Below are 10,342 nucleotides of genomic sequence, written 5' to 3'. Positions count from 1 at the left end.
ATAAATTTATCTGTTAATGACATTGGGGTAGATGTACGAAGCCCAGAAGCGGTATCAGCGCACGTTATGTGTGCTGATACCACTTCTCCCCGATGTATGATCGGAGGTCTGGGCGGTAAATGACAGGGGTGCTATGCGCCCGTGTCATTATCGGCGCTGCTATCTACAAGATAGCAGCGCCGATAGCCTGGGCTATGTACGAACGGTCAGATCGTCTGACCGTTCGGCTGGCTGTAGCTGTCGTTATCGACAGCTACAGCCTGGCGCTAGCCTATCCCCACAGCAGGGACAGCGCTGTCCCTGCTGCGGCGGCTACCGGCTCCAGGCTCCATGCGGGGATCTCGTGATACTTGCGAGATCCCGCGCATGCTCAGTGGAGCCGGCCAGGACAGAGACACAGCGCATCAACACTAGGCTGATGTGCTGCTGTCTCTAGCGGGTAGCGCCGGAGGGGGGAGTTAAAGAGGCGAAGCGGGAAGCGTTATAGCGGCACGGTAAGTGCCGTTATAATACATCTACCCCATTATGTCATAAACGTACATGGCTATTTATTTGAGGTCCAATGTTACTAGTATTTGGACTAGGGATGTGCAGGCTCGGATAGGTTCGAGTTTGCACGTGGAGTTCGGATTTTTCCCTCCAAAAAAACGGAACTCAGAACGAGGCAAAACGTCATCTTACATGGACGAACATCATCATTCCTGGTCTTTTGTCCAGGAATGATGATGTTCGTCCATGTAAGATGACGTTTTGCCTCGTTCTGAGTTCCGTTTTTTTGGAGGGAAAAATCCGAACTCCACGTGCAAACTCGAACCTATCCGAGCCTGCACATCCCTAATTTGGACACATGTTTCTGATAGGCTTTACACAAGCGGCATCACCACGCATATATTACAAGATAGATATTGAAGAGTGTTCAATACAATTGACATGTGAGAAAGTTATTTGAGTATTAAGAGATGATGAATTCCACTTATACAATCCTTGTATGAGGAGACATTATATTTAATATTGTCCCAGGATTTCTGGAATTAACATAATAGTTATATTAAGATATTCTCTTTCTGACAATTACTTTCCATCAAGAAGCCAATAATAAGGCTGAAAATAATTCTATTTACCTTTCAGTGGATTATGCGGACAATAAAAGGACAAACAAAGAGGATAATTATCTTTATTTATTTATTTATACACAAAATAGGTTTTTGTCATAATTTTAATCACTTTATTTTCTTGTACACAATTTTCTTACATATTTCGCCTTTTATATTTCATTAATAAAAGTTATGTTTTAATTTAATTACCAGCTCCTCATTGTACTATGCACATGTAAGTAAAATTTAATCTGTGTGTGCCCATTATAAGAATACTTTTTCTTGTTTTTGACCTGGATTATGATATGTCTATTCTTAGGTGCACCTCCCCAAACAATTGAAGAATGTGGAATTTATTAGGGGAATAGATTTATAGAAATATTAGTTCCTGTGCGGATATTCCATATACCTAGCTAGATAAGTGAGTATGTCAGTCTTTTTCTTTTTCTGGGGTTAATATATAATCTACATCAGTCTTTAAGATACACCCCCTAACCTAATACAAATTATATTGTTAACAATCTAACATTAGTGTATTTGTCTATTTTGGGGTTAATAGACACTCTATACTATTGTATACCCCACACCCTCATAAAAATACTGTCAACAGGTTGGAGCATTTGACACACATAAATAACAACCTAAACACCAAGATATGTTATATCTGTATTATGTTTAATGAATCATAATAACATCATCAACAAATACAGATGCTCTAAGTAGAAACTGAATCGTTTGGGCCAACCAAAGATGGCCCCCTTCATTACAACATATGATCACACATAGCGTTTGGATTACAGCCATTTCCCTATTGACTATGACCCATCAAAAATGGCCGCCACCGCGAGTGGAGACTCTTTTTCTCCAGACAGCTTCAATTATCAGTTATAGATACTATAGGCAGACTACAGGGAAACACATGAGATTACCCGAGCATACACCTGTCCACTATGTGACTCCCGGACCTCAGGACATCAACGTGTATGCGTGGCACATGGAACCTGAAAGTCTGGCGTTTTTACCGCACAAACGGGATTTCTGGCATGGAGACAAACTATATAAGACGGCAAGGTAATGCACACTACCATTTGCCCTTGAAAAAGTCCCAATAAGGGACGAAATGCGTTGGGTCCACTGACATATTTATGCTCAATTCTTGCCAATTTGTTATGTTCTATATTGCCTCTTTACTTGTAATTTTGTAATTACTTTTGACAATTAAATGGTCTGATATTTTAACCACAAGTCTCAGTGAGTTCTCTCACTATCTGGGCCCCACACTCGCACACACGTTAGAGAAGGTTGCAGTAAGGAGATGGAACAGCAGTCACCACGCTTTGGTGACGGGAGCCAAGACAGATGTGGTTATTTCATTTCCTTGTAAAGAAGGGACTGCAGTATTTTCCACAACATCCTGTCAAAAGTTTTTGCCAAGCTGTGTGGTTTACATTTGGGACCTCATTTCCCCCTTTGGGTTCTAAGATACTATATTAATCAGATTCCATTGTGTCTCCTGTTTGGACTTTATTGTGAACACTCAGCCTACAGTTTTTGCCTACCTGTACTGCTTATCATCTGTACACCATCTGTGTCATCTGCATAGTTTAAACATTTATTACCAACACCCAGCCTCAAGTTTTTGCCCACCTGTATTTCTTATTCATCTACTATAAAGTTAAAACATTTATTACCAAAGCCCAGCCTCAAGTTTTTGCACACCTGGATTTCTCATCAATTTAAGACTTATATACTATAGACTGTTATATACCAAGACTCATCTTTTGAATTTCTCAATAATTATTGATAACATCACCGACTTCACTCATTTGACTATATTCAAATATCATATGAACTCCAGACCACACATAAGCCTTTCCCTACATTTTAATACCACAGAGCGCTCCTTTCTAGATTAATCTTAGTTTTAATCTATATCCCTGTACCATTTTGAGGAAGTTGGGACACTCCTGAGGTAGCTGCTAGTGTTGTTACTAGTTATCTCTATTTGCGAGCGCTGATCGCCTATCCATTGTTTTTCTTAAACACCAGGGCTTGACAGCTAGCTTGGTGCAAATTTTGGTCTTAAACTGAATGAAAACAATATTGTGAGTTGTGAGGTGGTCAAAATTGACTGGAAATAAGTGGAAATTACTGTTATTGAGGTTAATAATACCGTAGACAGTGAATGAATGGTATGCGCTCTCAGAATGACCCTCTAACTGTACCACTAGCTGCTCGCTCTAAGCAGGTGTTCCAACCTCCTATAGATAATCAAGATGTGGGGAAAAAATTAGAGGGAGTTGAGAGCTCTATGGTGTGACTGTGTGGTATGGGCATGTGTGTATTACCCCTTACCTATATATCTAGAACTAGGGATCTGTGTTGTCTATATAATCTATGTGGTGAGAATATCAACACCACTGTGGGTGGCATTAGGTATCAGAAACAATTGCTTGATAAGTCTGATCTGACTGGTAGGCAATATCTGTAGGCGGAGTGTTCTATTGTTTGAAAAGTTTCGGTTAAATGTTATCTCAATTCAGTCTTGTCATCTGGTGGACAAAAACTTTAGGCCGTATATTCAGTATTTAAACCAAAAGTGCATGGTTTTATGTCTTAATGGTAAATTGTACTCCAGTTATTCAGTTTTTCTACTTCAGGGTCCATAGGGGGTCCACAGGGTTGCCCTTGGGTATAGGTTGGGAACCAAATCAGGGCACCACGCAGTTAAAGCTTTTAGCTCCCAGGATGCACTTGGGTCCACTCTCCCTATAACCCCACCCCCAGCCAGAGGCACCTCAGTTTAAGTTGTGCCCGGCCGGAGTCGGGTCACCGTTTAGTGCAGTGGGGAGCTGATTAGCAGCCCCTAAGCTTTATTTTTTCTAAGTACAGAGTTTTTTTTTTTTATATTTTTACTTTGGACTTTCAGAGCGGCAGCGTCGGACTGTCCATAGGACGTCTAAGCTGCCGCTCCGTCACCCCGCCGGCGCTGAGACGCCAGTACAGATCTGGGGATCTCAGCGGGACCCCAGAGTCTGTACTAGCCGGACTCTGCGGGCGCCCAGGACTGCTGCCGGATCTACGGGGAGCAGGTAAGGTCACGGATCACCGCTTGCGGTGATCCGCGCATTTAATATGCAGTCCTGTGCCTCCGGTCTCCGGGGACAGACCGGAGGCGCCGGCAGTGGCGGCGGGCCCCCCATACCCCGTGTGTCCACTAGACCACCAGGGACTTACTGATCGGCGCTGGGAGCCGGCGTCCCGGGAGGTTAATAGCCGGCCAGGGGAGGAAGCTTTCCCTGTTACAGCGGCTCCTCCCCTCAGCTCAGCGCGCCTTTCAGTATGTATAGTCTGGCGTCGCTGAGCTGCTTCCTCCGCGGGCCACGCTTCTTCTGAGGTCTCCAGCGGCCATTTTCTTGTGGTGCAGCAGCAGAGCTCCGGAGATGGCAGTGAGTCCAGTCCCCCTGCGTACCTCACCATCAGGTCAGTGTACACAGCGCTGTAGCCTTCCCAGACACTGAATCTGGGTAAGTTGAATGCAGTGTAATAGTGCAGTATATTATATGACATGTTTATGTATATATGTATATATCTGCATGGTATGTGACTTATGCTAGTGCTGACTGTCTGTATTTAATTCTCTCACCTGTCAGTGTATATCTATCCCTTTTCCTTATCTGCCCTAATACAGCTGTACTTAGGGTGGTTCTGAGACCTCACATTTATATACTCGTTGATATTTGTGAGGTTTGTCACATACTTTTGCGTGCTGCACGTTGCCACATTTTCGTTGGAACTGTGTGTTGCATACGCCGAAAATGGGTCCCTGCGGCTAATTTTAGCATCAGTCAGGACCAGTATAGCACTGCTTGATATTTCCGCCAAGATTGGTCAGATATGTCTGACCAGGAGATAGAGCGTTATACTGCACCCATTTTTGCTATCCTGCAAGTCATGTGCTGCAGGTGTTAGTGCGGAGGATTTGTTTCATAAAGGGTTCTGTGTGTGGCGTCATCTGGTGCCGGCCCCTTTCACGACCCCCTTGGGAGGTTTGTTTTCTCGGGATCCTCTCAATTGCGGATCGCCGGGTGGGCCCCATTGTTGTACCTCACCTGGGGGTTACTTCACCATAATGCCCTTTTCATTTCAGGGTATCTCGCAGTTTCTTGCACTCTTCCCCTGTGACACAGACTACTGCTCCCTGCAGGGGGTTTTCGCAGTATATGAAATCCCCCTGGTGCCACCATAGTCTGTCATTCCCCTTGCAGGGATTCCCACGGCCACCCTGGGTGGATGTCGTTTTCTACGAAACGCAAATTGGCGTGGTTGACGCCCTGTGGTTACTTCCCAGTTGGCTCTACGTGAACTGGATACTGTTTTGGGCTCTTTCCCTCTTACACGGGGGGAAGCCTATTTCAAGTATTATTATCCCTGCTTTGGGCTGGTGGCAGGTCCATTCTGGTTAGAGTGAATGTTGACCTGCACCTGTATCATACACCCTCAGTATTGCGTGCCTTCTGGTTCCCTGTTGCTGACTAGCGGGGGGATCGCATGGCGGGACTCTGGCTGTTGTCAGTTATGAGGTATTACAACAGTGTTTGGCCTCCTGTCCCAAATTCCCTGAGGGTCATCACGAGCCCCTCATGGGGTGGATGGGCGTGTTACTCGTCAGATTACAGACGTTACTATGCATCCCATTCCTGCGTGGTCGGATTCTTCTGATCCGTAGGTGGTAACTCTGCCTGAAATCAGTATACTCGCTTTCAGGGGTTGTTACCCATCCTACCATGGCTATAGCATGGTTGGTTAATACTATTGCATACTGAGCTGATGCATTTGTAATGTTTTTTCCCCACCAACACGTCTGGGGTTCAAATGTATTTGGTCGCTCATGTAATATATGCAGTTGTCATAGGTGGACATGCCTATATTGGATACCAGTCTCCTAACTTTCAGAGTTCCGGCTGCGACGGTATCCTCCGTAATACCCTATGGCTGCGCTCTGGGAATGCAGAGGTGCAGATACCATCTATAGGGTAGATCTTGTTGGGTCCTGACCTTGACAGTGGCAGTACAAATTTCGCGCCTTCAGCTATGCCCACTACAGGGCCTCAGACTAAGTCTATTAAGTCTTTTTGTCCTCTGGGTCAGCCTAAAGGTCTGTTTCTTCAACCGAGCAGGCCTGGACTGCCAGCTGATCCTGCTTCTGAACCTACGGATATATCGTCAGCATGACGAGACAGGCCTACCACTGGGAGATGGCGATTTTCTCAGTTCGCCCGGTACTAGTGTCTAGTTGCCGCGGCTACGTGGGTAGGAGGGTACGCCCTCTCTTTGCTCAGGCGGCCTATTTCCATGTGATGGTACGCAGGCCCTTATTCGGACCCGAACAGGGCCTTACGAATCCAGAAAGCTATACAGTTGTTGGGGTAAGCGGAGCTAATTGGGCCATCCCCACTTTCTCAGCGAGGGACTGGTTGTTCTGCTTTCTTTCTGGTGCGGTGGCTGAATGGTCCTCTTTGGCCTATTCTCTGTCTCAATTCCCTGAACCAGTTCCTAAAGCTACCTGGGCTCAGGAGGCAATCCCTATGCTCCATCATACTATGTTTGGAACCTGGGGACCTTATGGTATTACTGGATATACAGGACGCGTGCCTACGGGCACTTACAGAGACCTTGCCTCAGCATGGATTGAGGTTTGCTGTATCACAGCACTTACGGTTTTCGGGCTCTGCCTGTTGGGACTGTTCTCAGCCCCACAGGGGTTTACCAGCGTTTTGGATTTTCTGGCAGTTCTTCTGTTCAGTATATCCCAATGCTCCTGTACCTGGATGGCCTCCTGCTCTTAGCAGGATCACCGGGGTACTTTACAGCCGTGCAGAAGTTTAATCAATGGGGAAAAAGTCCTCCCTGCATCCCTCTCTGGGTATTCTTCACCTAGGAGCCCTGCTGGATTCTCAGAATCTGAGAATTCTTCTGGCGTAAGACGGCATCTCCACTCTTCCATTAGGAGTACATGGATGTCTGCGCAGTCGACATATGTCTTTGCACTCTGGGATGCATGGTCCACTATTCAGTGTCTGCCTTTGGAAGGGTGGAATGGGCTTAGTTCCATTCCAGGCCTTTCCATAATTGGCTTATCTCCAGATGGAACAAGTTTTTTTCTGTGTGATCACTGTTCAAATGATGCTGCTCTCCCCGGAGGCAAGTCTGTCCCTTTTCGGGTGACTATGACCATCTCGTCCAGGGTATTCTTTGCTAAGGAAAGTGTCTGGTTTGCATCAATTTCAGTGCAATTGGATGTCTGTCGATTCCACCCTGTCAATTAACTTGTTGGAACTTTAGCCTGTCTTGGGCCTTCACTCTGGCATAGCCCTTGTTTCCCGGTGAACCTGAAAAAGTTCAGTCCGACAGGGTCAGAACAGTAGCTTCCTTTTTAGCAATACTGTTCGTTGGGTGGCAATGTCAGGTATGTCATACATTCGGACATTGTCTGAGGGTCTCCTCCCGACCATCTCGACAGTGTTCATTTCAGGTGCTCTCCATTGGGAAGCGGGAGTCCTCAGCCGTTACGACGTGCATCCCGGGGACTAGTCTCTTCCCCAAGAGAGGTTTCATCTCCTGGTGAGCAGGGGGGGGGGCCCTCCTGAGGTGACACTCATGGCCTTCTGACTCTATCACACTATGGTGTTACAGTCCAACTCTGGGGATTCTGAAGCAACCTTCAGTGACTCTTTGTCGGTGAAGGGGTTCTTCCAATTTGCAGTCTCCATTCTTCCTCGAGGGAAGTGTTTCAATCGAGACAGAGATGCTTTCCTGCTGGTGGCTCCTGATTGCCCCAGATGTCAGGGGTACTTGGTTTTTCGGAGTCTCTCCATCGATACTCCATTCCTGATGCTTCACTACCCAGACCTGTTGTCTCAGGGCCCTGGGGTTTGCCTTGGACCTGGGTCGTTTGTCTTTGACTACGTCCCTACAGTGGTCTTACGGCTTCCATGGCTTTGTCATCGTTGGAATGATTGGAGCACATGGATCAGCTTTTGCTGGGACCTACCACAAACTGGCAGCCATAATTCTTATGGTATTATACCTATCGATACGATCCTCTGGTGTCCAGGATTTCCAGATATTCTGGCATTCCTTCCGGCTGGCTGGCCTTCCTGACAGTGCAGATCTCTACACTGTCAGTATGATTAGGTTATGGAATTGCTCCGCTCTGATATCCAGTTCATCCTTTGGAGTGTTTTCTGGATTATGCCTCCATTTGTCCTCCCTAGGGACTCCTTGGGAGTTAGGAGTGGTTCTTCGTTAACTCCGGGGAAAGTTAATGGAACTGCTGGTTGTGATAGCCATTACATGGTCTATTGCTTTGGCTTTCTTTCTTTCTATCAGGGAGTTTATATCAACCAGGTGAGTGTCGGAATTGGGAGCGTTCTCATGTGGCTTCCTCTTCTGGATGGCATCTTGTCAGGGTGTGAGTTGCTCTCACCCTGTGTTTCTTCTTAGTGATTATCAGGTTCCATATTATTCTGGAACTTATGGTGCGGCCATTCAGTCCCCAGTCCTCTCGGCTGGTGTGGCCTCATTGACTGTGGTCCGGCCTCTGTGGATTTATGTGATCCATTCAAGTTCCTGACGGAAATCGGACTCCTTATTGGTGGTCTGAGATTTCTGGTTTTAACAGGAAAGGATGGCCGGCCTATGGCCATATGTTGGCTGGACGGCCTCGTATGTCTTCTTCAGGGGCCTACCCATGGGTAGGCCTTTCTGTTGTTGCTGCTTGTTTTTCTTGGGCCATGTAACCCTAGTGGGTGGCTCGCTGTGGCGCCTTGGCTGTTTTGCCTTGCTAGGTGGCCACGTGGTCTTCTGTCCACACCTTTTTAAGGTTCTAGGCATTGTTTTCCTTTGCCTCTCAGGATGCTTCCTTTTTGGCGGCGGATTCTCCTCTCAGCACAGGAGCGTCCCCTCCCTTGGTTGAACTGCTTTGGGACATCCCCAAGGTCAACCCTGTGGACCCCCTATGGACCCTGAAGTAGAAAACAAGAGATATGGTAAGAACTTACCTTTGTTATCTCTGTTTCTACGAAGTCCATAGGGTCCACAGGGCGCCCGCCCTGACGCACCTGGCTTCAAATAGGCTGTGTGACTGGTCACCGGTTTTCCGTCTCCCATTTCTGTGAGTATGGTTATCGAGTGTTCCAGTTTTCTCTCTTTTTCTCTCCTCCTCCGGCCTTTGGCTACTTACAAACTGAGGTGCCTCTGGCTGGGGGTGGGGTTATAGGGAGAGTGGACCCAAGTGCATCCTGGGAGCTAAAAGCTTTAACTGCGTGGTGCCCGGATTTGGTTCCCAACCTATACCCCAAGGTCAACCCTGTGGACCCTATGGACTTCGTAGAAACAGAGATAACAAAGGTAAGTTCTTACCATATCTCTTGTTTTTTAAATGCATCTGCTGTACATACTCCTCTCTTTAACATCATCACGGGTACCTCGAAATAATGAGTGCAATATCAGGGTGATTTGGGCACTATAAATGCAGGTGTTAGGTAAGTTGGATTGAACTTACCTGACGGCTTCCGCTGGTTCTCCCTGGTTGCTGACTCGTACTTCCGTGTGTGTAAGTATGAGGGTGACTACAGGTCTGGTTATTGAAAATAATGGTAACAGTGCATGAAATAAAATTAAGTATATTTATTTGTAAACACATGCAGCAAAGGCTGCCATTTCTCACTCCGGCTGTGGACAGTGAAAAGGGAGGGTGGGAGCTAGGGCTGGCTGGGCTGTGTTGTGCTGCTGTTGTCCATAGGGGCTGTGTCCACTCAGTCCATAGGGGCTGACTGGGCTGTGTTGTGCTGCTGTTGTCCATATGGGCAGGCTGGGCTGTGTTGTGCTGCTGTCATAGGGGCTGGCTGGGCTGTGTTGTGCAGTGTCCCATAAAGGCTGTAGTCCTAAAGGGGTGCTGTAGTGTTGTCCAGGGGGTGGTCTGTCCATTAGGGGTGCTCCCCCAAAGTGCACTCCAAAAAAAATAACATAAAAAATGGTTCTGTGTTTGTGAATTGTGTGCGCAGTAGCCACATGTGCATCAATAATGTAGTGCCAAGTGTGCGCCTGTGTCATAAATCAAGGGCCGGCTGGCTTGCCAGTTGAAGGGTGCTGTAACCCCCAAAGTGCACTCCAACAAAAATAAAAAAATATTTTCTGTGTTTGTGAATTGTGTGCACTGTGGTTGCATGTGCATCAACAAAGGA

The 10,342-nt window shown here is 46.7% G+C and overlaps 1 long non-coding RNA gene across 1 annotated transcript in view; it reads left to right on the top strand.

Moving 5' to 3' along the window:
- Positions 1-2,030: 2,030 nt before the first annotated feature.
- Positions 2,031-10,342, top strand: part of LOC148508622 (uncharacterized) — a 34,132-nt gene continuing 25,820 nt past the window's right edge. Inside the window, exon 1 of the long non-coding RNA XR_015869557.1 lies at positions 2,031-2,165. This is a non-coding gene — a long non-coding RNA (uncharacterized LOC148508622). The remainder of the gene's footprint in view (positions 2,166-10,342) is intronic.

This window comes from Taudactylus pleione, unplaced genomic scaffold (genome assembly GCF_031769625.1).
Source record: "Taudactylus pleione unplaced genomic scaffold, aTauple2 ptg000352l, whole genome shotgun sequence".
NCBI lineage: Eukaryota > Metazoa > Chordata > Amphibia > Anura > Myobatrachidae > Taudactylus > Taudactylus pleione.
Note: the sequence above shows the minus strand (reverse complement) of the source record. Positions and strands in the feature narration are given on the sequence as shown.